This window comes from Nicotiana tabacum, chromosome 18, assembly GCF_000715075.1.
Source record: "Nicotiana tabacum cultivar K326 chromosome 18, ASM71507v2, whole genome shotgun sequence".
NCBI classification, from domain to species: Eukaryota; Viridiplantae; Streptophyta; class Magnoliopsida; order Solanales; family Solanaceae; genus Nicotiana; species Nicotiana tabacum.
The window spans coordinates 79,500,186-79,518,229 of record NC_134097.1 but is presented as its reverse complement, the minus strand read 5'-3'; the positions used below and the strand labels follow the sequence as shown (position 1 = coordinate 79,518,229).

General features: G+C 36.9%; 1 pseudogene; it reads right to left on the bottom strand.

Annotated features, from left to right (window-relative positions):
* LOC107791587 (putative starch synthase 4, chloroplastic/amyloplastic) overlaps positions 1–17,799 on the bottom strand; it is a 37,555-nt pseudogene extending 19,756 nt beyond the window's left edge.
* Positions 17,800–18,044: the final 245 nt, after the last annotated feature.

The following is an 18,044-nucleotide window of genomic DNA, read 5'->3' as shown; positions in this document are numbered from 1 at the left end:
ATTAGCCCCGGAGATTCTTGGGACTACTAATCCTAAAAGGGTGGAGAAATTGCGCTTATTTGTGGTTTAAAAAGGTAAAAATACTAGGTCGACAAACAAAACACATATAGCAAGTATGGGGAAGCATATAAAAAAATGAAAAGGCTCAAACAGACCTCCTTTAAATAGAGAAAGCAAGTAGTTAGCATGACTTACACATACTGTTTAGGGTGTGATTAAAACTTAAAGGGTCGAGGCAGACTGATTTATTACATAGTTCAGATAAGAAACCCGAATCACACCTACCTGCTAGTTGTAGCTTATAAAATCTGATTCAGTTTGTAAGTTATCCTATGGCTTGCCTAAGTGTTGGACGAAGACCTATAGGCATGATGTCTACTGATTTCAGAAACAGTGAAGTGCACTGATTACATATTGAATAAAGAAAGACGAGTTTTTAGCAAAAGATCGCCAGTTCTACAACTGTTAATGCATTATTATTGCTGATTTTAGGCTTATAAACGAGTGAGGCGATTCAGATTTTAATTAAAGCTTCTATAGGCATGCTTTCTATGCGTTTGTCCACTTTAGAACACCTTTATAGACATAGTGAAATGCAGAAATCCTATAAACATGATGTCTAGGTACTGTGTATTATATGAACATGATATCTACTTGTAGTTGGTTATTAAGACCTATAAACATGTTTTCCTAATGAGAAGTGGATATGCAAGATTCAAAAAATCCTATACGCATATTTTCTACATGCATATGCAGAATTCAGATTTCGAATAATTATAGACATGGTATCTACATGAGAGTGCATGAATTCCTATAGGCAGGTTATCTAATATGAGAATGCAAAAATCCTATAGACATGGTATCTATATGGAAGTGCAGAAATCAGAGATTCCTATAGACATGGTATCTATATGGAAGTGCAGAAATTCAGAAACTCCTATAGGCAAGTTATCTACCCCTTTTGCATACATAGTTACTCCTCCCTTTTCACTAGCCATCCCCGAGACTTTTATTACAAAGTTATTACCGCCCAAAAAAATAAAGTAAAGGAAAATACATCAGAAATTAAAAATACAACCAAGGAGAGCCTGATTCAGACTTCCTGTCTGAAGTATGAAGTAAACCAACTCCAAGAGATCATATTTCAAAGCCTTTCTTCTATTTGGGGTGTGTCAAAGTTCCCTAAGAGTTTCATAAGAGCTCCGGGCAGTGCTTACACCCAAATGTATCACCAGATTAAGCCATAGTGCAGTGTGCCAGCCCTCAGGTGTCCAAGTTCAGAAGGAACTCATGGTCCCAAGGCAAGGCTCACAAGAGAGGGGCAAAACTTAGGAACTAAGAGGGAGTGCATGTGCAAAAGTAGAATTCTGAAAGGGGAAATGGAAAAAGGGGAATAACTTAAAATCAGTACACATAAGGGTGTAGGGGAATGGGGGAATTTGCAAGAGCAAAAGAAAAGCAGGCTGATGGGCACACCCAGCAATGGGAGATGCTGGCACACTCTCCAGCTTGTTTTCTTAGAGGTTAAGACCCCATTGGTTCAAACTTAATTCATGGGCAACAACTCACATTGCCATGCCTTAAGTCACAACTCTCAAACACATAGGGGTAATGGGGATAGGGACCAAGGATTCACAACAGAAACAGGCAGAAAGATATGAGCATACTAACTTAAATATTGAATTTTACAGAAACAATAAAGTGGACATGGATATAAAAGTTGTAAATGAATACATTGTGATGATGCTGAAGCTTAAATTAGGACATATCAGTTTCAAAGAAACAAATAGAGAAAATGCAGTAGTCTTATAAAAGCCATAGTGTAGACAAGAAGAGAGAATACTATTATGTGTAAGTAAGAGTTCAGAAGGATTGTGAAAGTGTGTTGTTGTTTGTGAAGAGGGTCGTGCCTTTTATAGTGTAAAATTAGGCAGAAATAAGGTAAGAAAATAATTGAGGAACTGATTGTCAAATAATTACACAAGACTCCCTTTAATTAAGGGATTCAGATTCAAAATGGGTAAAAACCGTTTAAGGAAAGAAATTGAATAAACACTTTGTGCAAAACATGCAATTAGGGGCAAGTACATAAAAAGTTATTTAAGGATAAGGTTTTGAAATACAAGGTTTGTGCAAATAAGGTAAGCAAATCAATTAACAAGCAGTAAACCAAAAGGGTCTGAGATTTTGCATGAATGGACCGAGTCAGAAAAGATGAAGAAGGGTTTAACTTAGGCTGAGTCACAGAGAAAATCAGCAAACAATGGAAAGAAATCAATCAAGCCATATTCAAAAGGAAGTTTGAACTAATTGCAAATTTGAAAACCATTTTATAGGGAACTTCATCATATATAAGGAGCATACGAACATGTTAAGCATGAAAAAGATTGTGGTGTCATTGTAAAATCAGTAGAAGATCCAGTGCAGAAGAGTTTAGCAAGAGCTGGAATCATATGAAGAACAAATGTTTTGAAACTCATTTCAGAGATTCAAAATAGGTTCAGAGGTCTCAAAAAGAACTTAAACCTCTACCATGTTCCTCTCAGCAACTGAAACTCGTGAGAAACATGATAGAAAAGTAACATGCAGAGCATAGCGGAAGAATTCAAAGAAAATAGAGTAGAAGAAGCTAACACAAAACGTAATGGAAAAAACTGATAAAATCAGTAGCAGAAACATGCTGAGAAGTTTTTAGAAGAAACTTAAACAGAACTTAGTAGAAGGAAAATAGTAAACACTTAAGAACACAGTAGAAAAACATAGTAGGAGAAACATATCAGAACATGATAGAATAATGTACCAGAACACAGCAGAAAAGCATACGAGAACATAGTATAGGAAAACACAGTAGAAGATGCATACAAGAACAAGATATAGAAAACACAGTAGAACAAGCATACAAGAAAAAGGTATAGAAAATACAGTAGAAGAAGCATACAAGAACAGGATATAGAAAACACAGTAGTAGAAGCATACAAGAACGTGGTAGAAGAAAAAATATAAGAACATAATAGAGGCAGATGCACACAAAAGAAAAAAGAAAGGAAGTCAGAGAAACACTTAAACATTTTTCTAGAAAACCCTAGATCGGAAAAGAAAAGGTTCTGAAAGTAATTTTGGAAGAAAAACCAGAGATATCGTTTGAAAACTTAGGGAAAGCATAGATACACAAAAGATCTAAAAGAATCGAAGAAAACCTCGAAGGGTTAGAGTTTCAGAGGAACCCTAGTAGTGAGAAAGACTTTGAAGAGTCACAGATCTAAGTCGGAGATGTCAAAATCAGGCTCGAACAACCATGGTACACTGGAATAAGGCCAGAGATGGCCGTGGAACCTCGAATCGATAGAGGTCTGGGTACAATCCTTCAAGGTCAGGACTTGAATCTTTAGAAATCAAGCACGTGAGAGTCATAGGAGGCCAGTGTAGGACTCTCATAGCCTTGGAAGCCATAGATTCCGGTGGCTTTCAGGGCGGAAATGGTATGAGGTGGCTAGGGTTCGAGAATGTTCGAGAGTGTTTAAGAGAGTGGAGGGTTCAGAGGTGGCTGATAGGTGAGAAATGAGAAGGTTAGGGTGGTCGTTTGGGTTAAAAAGGGTAAGAGTGAATATGAGCCGTTGATCTCAGAGATCAACGACCAAGACAAGAGGGGTCTAGGTCGAGTAGGATTTAATTGGGTCAGGGGCGGATTTAAATTAAAATTGGGTTGGGGAATTGAGATTGGGAATTGGGTTCAATTGGGGCTGATCTAAGGCTATAATCGAAATAGTTGGGGCTAGAATTTAAATACCCACTTTTTCCCTTATTTATTTTAAAAATAGTAAAATAATTTCTGGAAACAAATTAAAGGTACTAAATTAATTAGTAATATATAAATATTATATTAAAAATACTGGAATCAATTTTGTAATTATAAACGTAATTAAATCTTAAAATAGGCTAATCTTGCAATTATACGCAATTTGGCTTTAAAACTACTAAATAAATTTGTAAAAATGTGCAAAAATTATACTAACTATATTTTAGTATAAATATGAGAGTCCAGTAAATGAATTATCAAAATGATAATTTTGGGGATAATTATTGGGTTTTTCTTGATAAAATAAGGCAGTAAATTGATTTAAAAATCTTTAAAAAAATGGTATGCTTATATATGCATATACATGCTATTTGAAAGGCATTTTGTATATAAAAAATACAGGAAAAAATTGGGTATCAACAGCTTCCACAAAGCATAAAATGCACAACCAAGCTTAAAGCCACTCAATTCAGCTAAGAAACGAAAAGTAGGACAAGAAATGAGTAAAGATATTTGGCAAATAAAACAAGTATCAAATGGAGGCGTTTAATAAGTAAAATCATGTAACAAGTAGAGGCATATATCAAACAAAAGCATATAGTAAGTGAATGCATGTAATAAGTTAAGGCATGTGATAATTGAAGGCATGTAACTGTTTGAGCAATCTAATAAGTAAATCATGTAACAATTAAGGGCATGTAACATGTAAAGGATAGTAATAAGTAAAGCATGAATTAGGTAAGGACATGTAGCAATAGTAACTCAAGAAAAAACGTAGATATAACGGTAACAAATGAGGTAGGAACATAGATAAGATAGTAACAGACCAAATAGGAAACATAAAGGTAAGATACATAAGGAACACAAGCGTGAAAATAACATACAAAATAGAAAACATAGATGAAAACCAAGATAGAGAGCATGTATATGTCTATCGAACGAGTAATCATAACAGAAATCCAAGTTCATTTCTTTTTGCACAGAAACAAACAACATGCCAATCTCATTTCAAACCATATGGACTACTCTCCATGCCAATATCATATCAACCGCACAAAAATACCCATCGTGTCCAACATTTCCCTAAGGCCCCGATCATCATCTCTTATTACGGATAAAGAAGCCCAAATAACATGATAATAACAAGTATAGATCTTTGTTCATGATACTACGATTAAGTTGAGTATGTAAGCAATCTCAAAACAACGCACTAAATCGCTTTAAGATATTTCACGTTCTAATATGATTCTTGACATGGATAATTAACTCATTATCCATAGAATTAAATGAAGCACAAGCTAAAAGATCACCAAGTTCAATAAGAACCAAAGAGGCATATAATCTCATCTCCCAGTGTGGAAACCCTGGCACGTGCAAATATGCCTGTCACCTTATATATGCATCACCCCTGCATGTAGCAACCAATATCATTTATTAGGAACATTTCCTCAACAAAGCTAGGCAAAACACTTACCTCATTCCGAAATAATTTCCACAATCCAATACTGTCTTTCTTATAAACACTCCTAAAAATGATCAAAACATAGTCAAATATTATCTAAGAAAGTCAAATAATGCTAAAGGAAACATCTTAAATCAATAAAGGTTCAGTCTTTGCAAAAATCTCAAAAGTCAACAAAACTTAATCCGGGCCCACGTGGTCAAAATCCAGAATTAAAACCATATCTCGATTACCCATTTACTCCCAAACCCGGATATGTAATTTGTTTTGAAATCCGACCTCAATTGAGATCTAAATCTCAATCTTACGAAATTTCGAAATTCTACCTAAAACCCCTAATTTTTACCTTGAAATTCATCGATTTGGTCATGAAATTCATGAAAAAGTTAATTGAAATTGATTGAAAACAAGTTGAAGTTACTAAGCTTAAATTTGGGAAGAAATTTCCCTTCAATAATTGTCTGGAGTCTTGGGTTGAAAAATGATGTAAAATGATCTAATTCCCGAAATCCCAATATTTTACCAAGCTGCAGATATCGCAATTGCGAATTCTTTCCAAAACCGAATCATTGCTCTCAAAAGAGAACAGTTTCTGAGCCATACAGTTATCGAAAAAGCGATGGTTTCACTACAAAAGTGAACATGGTCAGTCCGTAAATGCGAACAAGTCTTCGCAAATGCGAAGCTGGCCCTAACACATATCCCGGCGCAAATGCAACATTATTATCTCAAAAGCGAAGACCCACCCTTCGCAAATGCAATCACAACCTCACAAAAGTGAAGCTGTCCCAGCTCTCTCAAGTGTTGTAATTGCGATCCTGACCTCTCAAATGCAAGGCTCGCATTTGCAAACAGGTTCCTGTAAATGCGAGACCTGCAGACTTTCAACAACAACAATCATGTTAGGCCAAAAATCAGTCTGCAAAGCATCCAAAACTCAATCGAGTCCGTCGGGATCCAATTCGATATTCACACAAGTGTAATGACATCATACAAATTCGCTCGTTATCTCACATCATCAAAATAACATCAAATATCAAGAATTGATCATTAAAACTCAAGATTTTCAAGTTTAAAACACATTTTTTAATTTTTCACATAAAGCGCAAAAACGGCCTCGGGTCACCCGGGACCGCAACCAAGTATACGTAAAGTCTAAAATTATTATATGAACCTACCGAAATTGCCAAAACACTTATCTGAGATCATTTACCAAATACGTTGACTGTGACCAACTCTCACTATTTTTGAAGTCAAACATCTCATTTTCTTCAAAATTTCACATTTAAATTTTTTGGAAATCAACACAGACTACACATGCAAGTCATAAATCACTAAATAGAGCTATGAAAAGTCTTGAAATACAGAAGGGTAGCTAGTACACCAAATATCACGACCCAATATCCGTTATAGGTCATGATGGCGCCCAACAACGCCGTTTAGCAAGCGAACGACGAACTATCAACTTAATTACTCATTTTATTGCTTTTGAAAAATGTTGGGTTTCATTAAGTAAAAAAAATTAGGCGTAGAAAATTATGAAAATATAAAGCATTAAAAATACATAAAAGAAAAGATTAACGATATTAGATAAAAGGTATAAACATCCACTAAAAACTCTCAAAATCCGGTGTTACAAGTGTATAAGCATCTACTATAAAGTATAATAATACAACATATGTCTGGAATATAAGATATACATGATAAAATATATAAATATGTTAGAGACTCTGTGCGTTGCAGATCGTAACTTGGAATACAGCTCACCATAAAGTCCCCTCGGCAACTGCGCCTACGTACCTAAATAACCATAAGAAATATAACTGCACAATAAGTACAGAAGTGTAGCATGAGTACATAAATCAACGTGTACCCAGTAAGTATCTAGCCTAAACCAGAGAAGTAGTGACGAGGGGTCGATATCAATACTTACTAATGGTCCAATAGATCATACATAATAAAAGTAAACAGAAAAGAGGCATGGCAGGTAAGATAGTGGAAACAGATATAAGTACATAATGAAATCCTCAACTAAAGAATAACACAAGGTCCTCAAATATCGACAACTTCTTCAAATGGAATACGTATTGGTCAACACCAAATGAACGGTCACATCACAAGTAAGGAAAACTCATAAACAAACAACTCCTTATCCAATATTTCGCACGATTCTGCCGAGGCGAGCGACCCGATCCCATTAGAGTAAAGGAACAAATTTCTGTCGTGGTGTACGGCCCGATCACATAATAGTCGTGAATATATACTGCCAATGTTGTATGGCCTGATCCACGGATGCATCCCATAACATTGCCGAGGCGAACGACCCGATCCCATAATGATAGTGCTAAGGCAATCAGCCCGATCCCATAGAAAATTGTGAAGCCTTGATAGGTCACTGGCCCCACTCACGAATATATATGTGAGTTGTGAAATTCAAGAAATTTTCAAACAAATACGTACCACACGAGAGAAATTCGTAAAAGGAAGTGTAATCTCTACTATTACTCAAGTGGCTAACAGTATATCACAAATCGTATGTTCGTTACTTTAAGCAAGTCTAGTATGAGATATGAACATAAATTAAAGCAATTAAATAGGAAATGATAACTCAAATATTACATTTAAGATATGGCGTGAGTCTAAGTCTACCCAGACCTAATCATGAATTCTAGCATAAGGACGGACACTAGTCACCTCATACGTGTGTAGCCCCCACAACATGTACCGCATAGCAATTATAACGCCTATGGGGTATATTCCCCCTCGCAAGGTTAGATATGAGACTTACCTCGCTCCGAAGTTCCATAACCAGCTCCAACACCTCTCTAACACCTCAAATCGATGCCCATCGATCCAAAACTAGTCGAAAAATGTGCAAACCAATAAAAATATACTCCAATGCTCATAATTTAACAATTCTCAACTCTGCTCGAAAAGTCAACCCCCAGTCCCACATGCCCGAATTTTGAAGATTTTTGAAGATAAACATTTTCCATAGCACCACAAACTCAAATATATAATTTATTCCTAATTTCATGTTCAATTTCGTGGTCAAAATCTAAATTTACTATTTCTAGATTTTTCTTTCAATAACCCACAATTTCTACAAATTTTCGTATTTAAATCCATATATAACTCATGTATTTAGCTCATGATGTGTGGGAATTCACTTACCACATGATGGATGATGAAAATGACACTTCAAAATTGCCCAAGCTCGGCTCTCATGCAAGAATTGAGATAAAATGAACCAAAACCCATATTGCAAACTTATACACTGCCTAGTCGACCCTTCTTCGCGAACGCGGCAAGATCCTTGCATTCGCGAAGTACATTTTCGCGCCCCCTTTTCTCGTAAAATCGGGTTTCGATATTTTGTGGGACAACTCCTTTCCGTGAGGGTAGGGAATTGGATTTGAAAGAGTCTCCACCTAATGGAATTAAGGTGCCTTAGGGCACCTAGAGAAATTAACTCAAATAATCGGTCTACATCACCAAAGATCGAGTAAGGGCTCGAAATTACCTTGAGGGGAAGGTGTTGGCACCCCTCGAGGTCCACAACGGTGGGTCTCGGCCGAACTTAAATTAAGCGAATTGGTTTTAAAAGGGAGGAAAACAATTTGGACATATACAATATTCAATTTATTTTTACACCGGAGTATGGGGTGGCCCTATGGTTTTAGCCTATAGGATCATTCCATGCAATGCTTTGCAACTACCTCAAGTCGGGGTTTTACTCATAGCATTAGCGCATGGGCTACCATTTCCTTTACTACCAATTTACTATATTCAAGTTGTTACTTAAGCGCAGTAATTGATTCTAAATCGTACCTTATGCGTGCACTACCCGTCCCTTACTTATGGTCCTTGAGGTATTTAGGACCTCTATTTAGGGTAGTTCTAGACTGACCTATATTGCTTAAAATGAGAAAATCTAGGCGGCAAACAAAAATTTAGATAGGACTTCATGTAAAGAACAAATAGGGGCTCACATTGACCTCCACAAGTAGACAACAAATTCATGCAATTAAATAAGCAAACTTTGTTAATTTAAGATCAAATAGGCAGGATATCTAGATGAACAGAACAAAATATAAAGAAGTAGTTTATTAAGGCAAGCATCGGGACCTACTAGTTTGCCTACTGATTTTATGAAGCTTTGAATCTGGGCATTTTCAGCCAGTAAGATATCACGGTTTTTAGGCCCAAATTCATTAGAAATCACTACAAATTTTTGCCTAAGTGATAACCCAAAATTTGTCAAATTCAGAACTGGTTAAAGAGTCCTACAGACATGATCTCTAACTGTTGACTTGATTTAAACCTATATAAGCATGGTTTCTAAGTTCACAAACTGATTTCACCCTATAGGCATGGCATCTATTAGTTTAAATCCTATATACATGATTTCTAGGTTTTAAAACTGATGCCTATTATTCCTATAGGCATGGTATCTAAGTTGAAGCTGATTTTTATTTTCTATAGGCATGGTATCTATTAAACATACATGACGGATTTTTTTTAAGCAAATTGCCAGGAAAGTTTGTTAATTCACACATATTTAATCCTATATACCTGATCACTAATGCACATTGGGATTGGAGATATGTGTAGATCTTATGAACATGATTTCTAATGCAGAGTTAATAGAAGACCTATAGGCAATATCTCTAGTATGCCAAAATATGGAAATACAGAGTCACAAACAATCAGAAAAAAATCTCATAAGTAGGATCTCTACAAGTATGGCATTAACATAATAAATTAAAACAATAAACCTACAGGCAGGATTTCTACCTGAGTTTAATAAAGATATAAGGAAACCCCCCTTATGTTACTAATAAGTCCCAAATATGTTAATTACAGAGATTATTACAACCAAGAATGAATAAATTACATAATAGTATCCATTACACTATGGGAAGCCTTAGCAGGCCCAATATAAACCTGGGAACTAGGCCTTTATACATAGCTACTTTGAAGCATAAAGGAGGATCCATCCGTGGAACATAAGATTAGGTTCCTAGTGTGTCAAAGATCCCAATGGCCTCAGGTACCCCGGACAATTCTCACATCAGGACCATACTTAAAGAAATATTTCATAAAAGATTGGAAGACCAGCCCCAATATGTCAGAGTTTGGAGGAGTCTCAAGGACCCTAGGCAGTGCTCACACTAGGGTGGTAGGAACCTAAATAACTAAGAGTAGAAATTTAAAAACCAGTACATAGAGGGTAAGGGGGGGCATGTTTAGAAACCAGTTCATACATAATAGCAACAAAACTGCACCAAGGAACTAACAAAATTCATGTTTAGCATATAGTTTGAATAAGTTTGCATTTTTGATTAGGCTAGATGCTAATATTAAACAACAATGGCTTAAGCATAGAAACAATTAGTAAACAAACAGGACATATGAATTAGCCACACATTGATCACATGTTTCTATCAAAGTTCAGAACATGAATTGAATTAGGAAGAGTTTCATATTATTGAAGATAGCATAGCTTAACAACATCACTAAGTGGAATCGGTCAGTCACATAGCAAATAGAATCATGCTGCAATTTGAAATAGAATATTTGAATGAAGCATACAGAACCGAATGGAATACTAGGATTTAAGGCACACAAGTCGAGAAGAAGGTAAATAGGGATGCAACAGTAGCCAAATTTAAGAGAGTTAGGCCTTGGCTTTCAGCCGGCCAAATAGTGCAGAAACCAGAATAGTAGAGCAAAAAGAGAACTTAAGCTTTTAAGAAACAGAAAGTTTTAAAGTTGTGAAGTTGTTCAGTGAAGAAGTTATTTCTCAATGGGTTCTAAAGCGTGTAAGTGTCTTAGTATCTAAAATCAGGACAAGGGAAAGCCTTTTATATCATACAATAGAGTAAAACAAACACGGTATAAAAATCAATTACACACAAATAAGGTATGAACATAAATTAATCAATCAATTAAGGGCAGTCCTGAATCAACTAACAGGATAGAAATGAGTAATTACCACTTAATTTAAGGAAGATCTCACACGGAATTAATTAGTAACTAAGAACGAGGTTAAATAAAGTAATAACTAATTCCAAAATCAATTAGGAGCCAGTAACACAAAATCAGCCAGTAGTACGGGTACACAAATAAGGTAAGAACAAGTAAGAACTTAATAAGAAAATATGAGTACTAAATTCAAACCCTAATTTAGGCAAGTAAATCAATTAAAACTTTAATTGACAGAGTTAAGGTAAACGAGCAAGAATAGTAATAAATGGCCAAATAATCGAAACCCTAGGAACTACAAGACAAATATATAGAGCTTAATTAAATTAAATAAAAAAATATCATTCGAAGAAGTAAATAAAATTAGAGATGAAAACACTTAAGTGTTTAAAACATTTTTTGTAGAAATGCATTAGAACCAAAACCCTAGCTTTTTAGGGTAAATGAAATCAGTCAATAATAATAGTAAAAGCAGAAACTTTAATGGGAAAAATACCAAACAAACACAAAATTGCTCCAGATCTAAAGAGATCTAAATGAATTCAACCAGAAATAGCTAAGTTCATGAAAATAGACAGAAGCGAATCAAATCTGGTTTGAACCAGAGATTTGGAACCATAAAAATACCAAAATGTTTGTGCTTACAGATTTCGGAGTGAACATATACGAAATAGTCAAGAAAAGAGATACTTTGAACCAAATTTGGTTTGAGTCTTTGAGATTCATATCAAGCAACATGAAAATCATACAACCAATAGAGAGATGAGGCTGGATAAGGCATGAAACCGAAGGAAAACTCCATGAATCAAGGGGGATTTGTGACAGTGGGCTAATGTTAGAGGGGGGGTGAGAGAGAGAAGATATGAGAGAAGGGATCCAGAGGCGGCGGGTTGGGGGAAATGAGGGTAGGGTTTAGGATTAGTATAATTAAAAGAGGAAGGTCGATCTTAGACCGTTGATCTTCTGAGATCAACGGCCATGATTAATTTTAGGCTGGGTCGGGTTATTGGACAGGTAGGGTAGTTGAGTTTGGGTATTGGGTTTTGGGTTAGGATAATTGGGTTGACTAATTATTGGGCCGTAGTCCGAAAATTTAATTGAAGAGGGGCTATGTTTTAAATACCCATTTAATTTAACAAAATAATTTATAAATGATAAAATGTCATTTGTGTATGGAGATGATTTAAAATAATTACTTAATATTATAAAAATATAGAAAGTCATTTTCTGTATAGATAATATAATTATGCATATATATGGGCTATTATTGCAAAATATGCAATTCTAGCCTTAAAATGCAAATATAATTATAAAAATGTAATGAGCACTATATGGGCATAAATGAAAAATTTAGATGATTAAATCATCATAAAAATGATATAATGGATAATTATTGGATATTTGTATATAAAAAATGCAGAAATAACTTGATATAAAGCTTTAAAAATTATAGAAAAACTATAGAAATACTTGTGCATGTTTGTAAATGAATCTACACCATTTTTAAAAATATATATGCATATTTAAAATGTATAAGGAAAAATTTGGGTATCAACAGTTGCCCCGCTTTACCGGAAAGGATGAGAGTTGTCGGGTAAAGAAATGATGACCGATTTTGGCCGAATGGGATGTTTGAAAAATATAGGCCGCACCCTGTCTCTAAGCTGCCTATATATCCCTGGTTTTACAGGAATCAGGCCATGTGTAGTTCTGGACCCAATGGTGAATGAAAATGATGGAATTGCTATAGGAATGGCCGTATGTTTTGGAAAGGGTTCCTTTTGGGAAGGATAGTATCAGATGGGTTTATGCATAGTTATAAATATGAGTCTGAAGCATAACGGATGTATCACAGGGCAGGTATCTTAACGATCATGGGGTAAAGGCGAGTAATTGATGAGAATCAGTTATGTTTGAGATAACAGCAAGATAAAAATGGTATGAGTGGAAATCAGAGTGAAAGTTGCTCATGTTTGAAGAATGGTTACCTCCTGGATTTCCTGCAAAACTTAAAACACGATGCATCCAAGTGTATATATTACTGCAGGATTTAAACATGATGCAAGTTCCCTTGGACCATGAAGGTTGTCTTTGGACGGAGAGGATGACGTCCTGGGCCATGAATCATGAGATAAGGGATTCGCATCCATGAAATGATGTTCTCGGGCCATGAAAATGGTGCCTCTGAACCATGACACCTTTGAATAATGATGTGCAGTGTTTACAGATATTTAGGCCATGACATGGTGTCTTTAGGCTATGCAGATGATGCATTCAGACTATGATTCCTTTGGACAAGTTGGCTATATATCAGCCCATGAAGTGCCGAGACATGATATCGGAGGTGATAAAAAAACAAAGCCTGTTCTTGCTTGGGAGCGAAGCTTAACCCCGAGAGAATAATATAATGTAAAGTTTAGAATAAGGTAACATTTAATGCAGAAGGGAGACAATGCTTAGTCTCATGGGAAGGCAGTGCTTAGCCTTATGCAAATAGGGAGGCAGGGCTTAGCCTCATGCAGGATTTGAGACATGGCTTAGTCTCATGCAAAGAGAAGGCAATGCTTGGCCTTATGCAAATTTGCTTAGCCTCATGTAAGATTCGAGATAGGGCTTAGAAACATGTAGAGATAAGGAAACATATAGCCTTTTGATAATATGGAGGCAGGGCTTAGCCTCATGCAAGATTTGAGACAAGTCTTAGTCTCATGCAAAGAGAAGGCAACACTTAGCCTTATGAAAATATGGAGGTAGGGCTTAGCCTCATGCAAGATTTGAGTCAGGGCTTAGTCTCATACAGAGAGAAGGCAACACTTAGCCTTATGCAAATATGGAGGCAGTGCTTAGCCTCATGCAAGATTTAAGACATGGATTAGTCTCATGCAAAGAGAAGGCAACGCTTATCCTTATGAAAATATGGAGGAAGGGCTTAGCCTCATGCAAGATTTGAGACATGGCTTAGTCTCATGCAGAGAGAAGGCAACGCTTAGCCTTATGCAAATATAGAGGCAGAGCTTAGCCTCATGCAAGATTTGAGTCATGTCTTAGTCTTATGCAAAGAGAAGGAAACACTTATCCTTATGCAAATATGAAGGCAGAGCTTATCCTCATGCAAGATTTGAGACAAGACTTAGTCTCATGCAAAGAGAAGGCAACACTTAGCCTTATGCAAATATGGAGGCAGGTCTTAGCCTCATGTGAGATTTCAGACAAGGCTTAGTCTCATGCAAAGAGAAGGAAATGCTTAGACTTATGCAAATATGGAGGCAGGACTTAGCCTCATGCAAGATTTGAGATAGGGCTTAGTCTCATGGAGAGAGAAGGCAACGCTTAGCCTTATGCAAATATAGAGGCATGGCTTAGCCTCATGCAAGATTTGAGATAGGGCTTAGTCTCATGCAAAGAGAAGGCAATGCATAGCCTTATGCAGTGAACAAATAGCAAATATGAGTAGAATATTTCTTAGCTGGAGATATATTTGTGCTTGGCGGTCCAATTGTTATGAAGGTAATATTTTTAAGGCGTAAGTACTTGTGGTTATACCTTGTCCCTGCATTCAAACAAAGATCGTAAGTTTTGCAGGGAGGTTGGTTCGTGCCTTTGTCTGCTTGTTTTGCTTTGCTTTGCTCTGAAGGCCCTATTCTAGTTGCCCTAGGTAACACCTGGCTGTCACAGAAATAAATTTTTCGAAAATGTGCATTTATTGATGAAATAGAATCATTTTATGAAATATAGTGGTATATATTATTAGGTAAATTAAGTGAACTAATGACTGTAACACTTTTAGAGACATCAAGGCTTCCTTGTATTAGAATTTGATGGTCCACCTCAAAATTCTGCCCCAGTGACTTAACCAATTTTTGACAGTCTTGCATATGATGGCGTTGGCTGGCCTCAAAATTCTAGCGTAGTTTTTGTTCTGGGAAAATGAAGATTTTATTAAGATGTGAATAAACCCACAGGGCTGCCTACGTATCCCTTCTTAAATAGGAATCAGGTCAAGCATAGTTCAGTTACATCAGATGAAGGAATGCAAACAATCTAAACATAGTATCTCTTGACTACATCTGAATTGATAGGTTTTGGCCAAACTTCTCCGTCCATTTCTGCAAGTATGAGTGCTCCTCCGGTTAGTACCCTATGAACCACGTAGGGACCTTGCTAGTTGGGTGAAAATTTTTCTTTAGCTTCATCCTGATATGGGAAGATCCGCTTCAGCACCAGCTACCCCGGTGCGAATTGTCTTGGTTTGACCCTTTTGTTAAAAGCTCTAGACATTCTATTCTGATAAAGCTAACCGTAACATACTACATTCATTCTTTTTCCATCTATGAGGGCTAGTTTCTCATAGCGGCTCCTTATCCATTCTGCATCACTGAGTTCGGTTTCTTGTATGATCCTTAAAGAAGGAATTTCTACCTCGGCGGGAATGACAACTTCGGTACCATAAACTATTAAATAAGGAGTTGCCCCAATTGATGTGCAAACTGTGGTGTGGTATCCCAATATGGCAAAGGGTAACTTCTCATGCAATTGTTTGTGATTTTTCTACCATCTTCCTTAGTATCTTCTTGATATTTTTATTGGCGGCTTCCACAACTCCATTCATTTGAGGCCTGTATGCTATAGACTTTTTGTGCTTGATTTTGAAGGTTTCACACATGGCTTTTATCAAATCACTATTAAGATTGGCGGCATTATCAGTGATAATGAACTCGGGAACTTCAAATTGACAAATAATACGATCTCTGACAAAATCTACGGCGACTTTCTTGGTTACAACTTTGTAGGATGCAGCCTCTACCTATTTTGTGAAGTAATCGATGACCACTAAAATGAACTGGTGTCTGTTTGAAGCAGTGGGCTCGATCGAACCGATGACATCCATTCCCTAGGCAACAAAAGGCCAAGGTGCACTTGTTGTATTGAGTTCATTTGGTGGTACCTTTATCATGTCTGCATGTATCTGGCATTGGTGGCATTTCTGGATGTACCAGATGCAATCTGTTTCCATAGTCATCCAAAAATATCCCGTTCTGAGTATCTTTTTGGCTAGAACAAAACCGTTCATATGTGGTCCGTAAGTTTCGGCTTGTATCTCCTCGAGCAATTTGGAAGCCTATATTGCGTCAATACACCTCAACAATCCCAGATCAGGAGTTCTTCTATACAAGGTTCCTTCGCCTTGGAAGAAGTGATTGGACAGGCTCCGTATTGTGGGTTTCTAAGTATGGTTTGCCTGTTCTGGGTATTCTCCCTTTGTCAAATATTCTTTAATGTCATGGAACCAAGGTTTTCCATCCGTTTCTTCTTCAACATGAGCACAGTAAGCCGGTTGATTATGGATCCTCACCGGGATGGGATCGATGAAATTCTTGTCTAGATGTTGTATCATTGATGACAAGGTGGCCAGCGCGTCTGCAAATTCATTTTGAATTCTGGGCACATGTTTGAATTCTATCTTTGTGAACCACTTCAGCAATTCTTGCACATGATACAAGTATGGTAGTATCTTGGTATTTTTTGTAGACCATTCTCTTTGAACTTGGTGTACTAGAAGATACGAATCGCCAATTACTAGCAACTCTTGTATACTAATATGGATGGCCAAATTGAGCCCCATGATGCAAGCCTCATATTCTACCATATTGTTAGTGCATGAAAACCTAAGCTTGGCGGATACCAGATCATGTTGACCTGTCTCTGATACCAAAACCGCTCCAATACCCACTCCTTTGAAATTGACAGCTTCGTCGAAGAACATTTTCCAACCGTCATAGGCTTCAGGAATTTCCTCTCCTACGAATGACACTTCTTCGTCAGCAAAATACGTTTTTAGTGGTTCGTATTCTCCTCCCACATGATAATCAGCAAGATGGTCTGCCAATGCTTGTCCTTTGACTGCCTTCTAAGTTATATAGATAATATCAAACTCACTTAACAATATTTGCCATTTAGCTAATTTCTCGGTAGTCATAGGCTTCTGAAAGATGTGCTTCAGAGGGTCCATTCTGGATATGAGGTATATGGTGTAGGCACAGAAGTAATGCCTCAATTTCTGAGTTGTCCATGTCAAAGCACAGCAAGTGCGTTCTAGCAGAGAATACCATGCTTCGTAAGGTGTGAACTTCTTACTCAAGTAATATATGGCTTGCTCCTTTCTCCTGTCTCGTCATGTTGTCCCAAAACACAGCCGAAAGCCCCATCTAGTACATACAAATAGAGTAGCAAAGGTCTTCCAAGTTCCGGCAGGACTAGGACTGGTGGCCTGGACAGGTATTCCTTAATTTTGTCAAAATCCCTTTGACAATCTTTAGTCTAACTGGTTTCAGCATCTTTCCTCAATATTTTGAAGATGGGTTCACATATTATCATGGAATGTGCTATGAAGTTGCTGATATAGTTGAGGCGCCCCAGGAAGCTCATCACGTCCTTTTTGCTCTTTGGTGGTGGTAATTCTTGGATAGCTTTTACCTTTGACGGGTCCAACTTGATTCCTTGACGGCTGACGATGAATCCCTATAATTTTCCTGCAGGAACCCCGAATGCACATTTTGCGGGGTTCAGTTTTAAATTGTACCTTCGTAGCATGTCAAAGAACTTCCTCAAGTTTGCTATGTGATATGTGGCCCTCTTGGATTTGATGATGATTTCGTCAACATACACCTCTATTTCCTTGTGTATCATATCATGGAAGATGGTCGTCATGGCTCTCATGTAGGTAGCCCCAGCATTCTTTAGACCGAATGGCATCATTTTGTAGCAGTACACTCCCCACGGTGTAATGAAGGTTGTTTT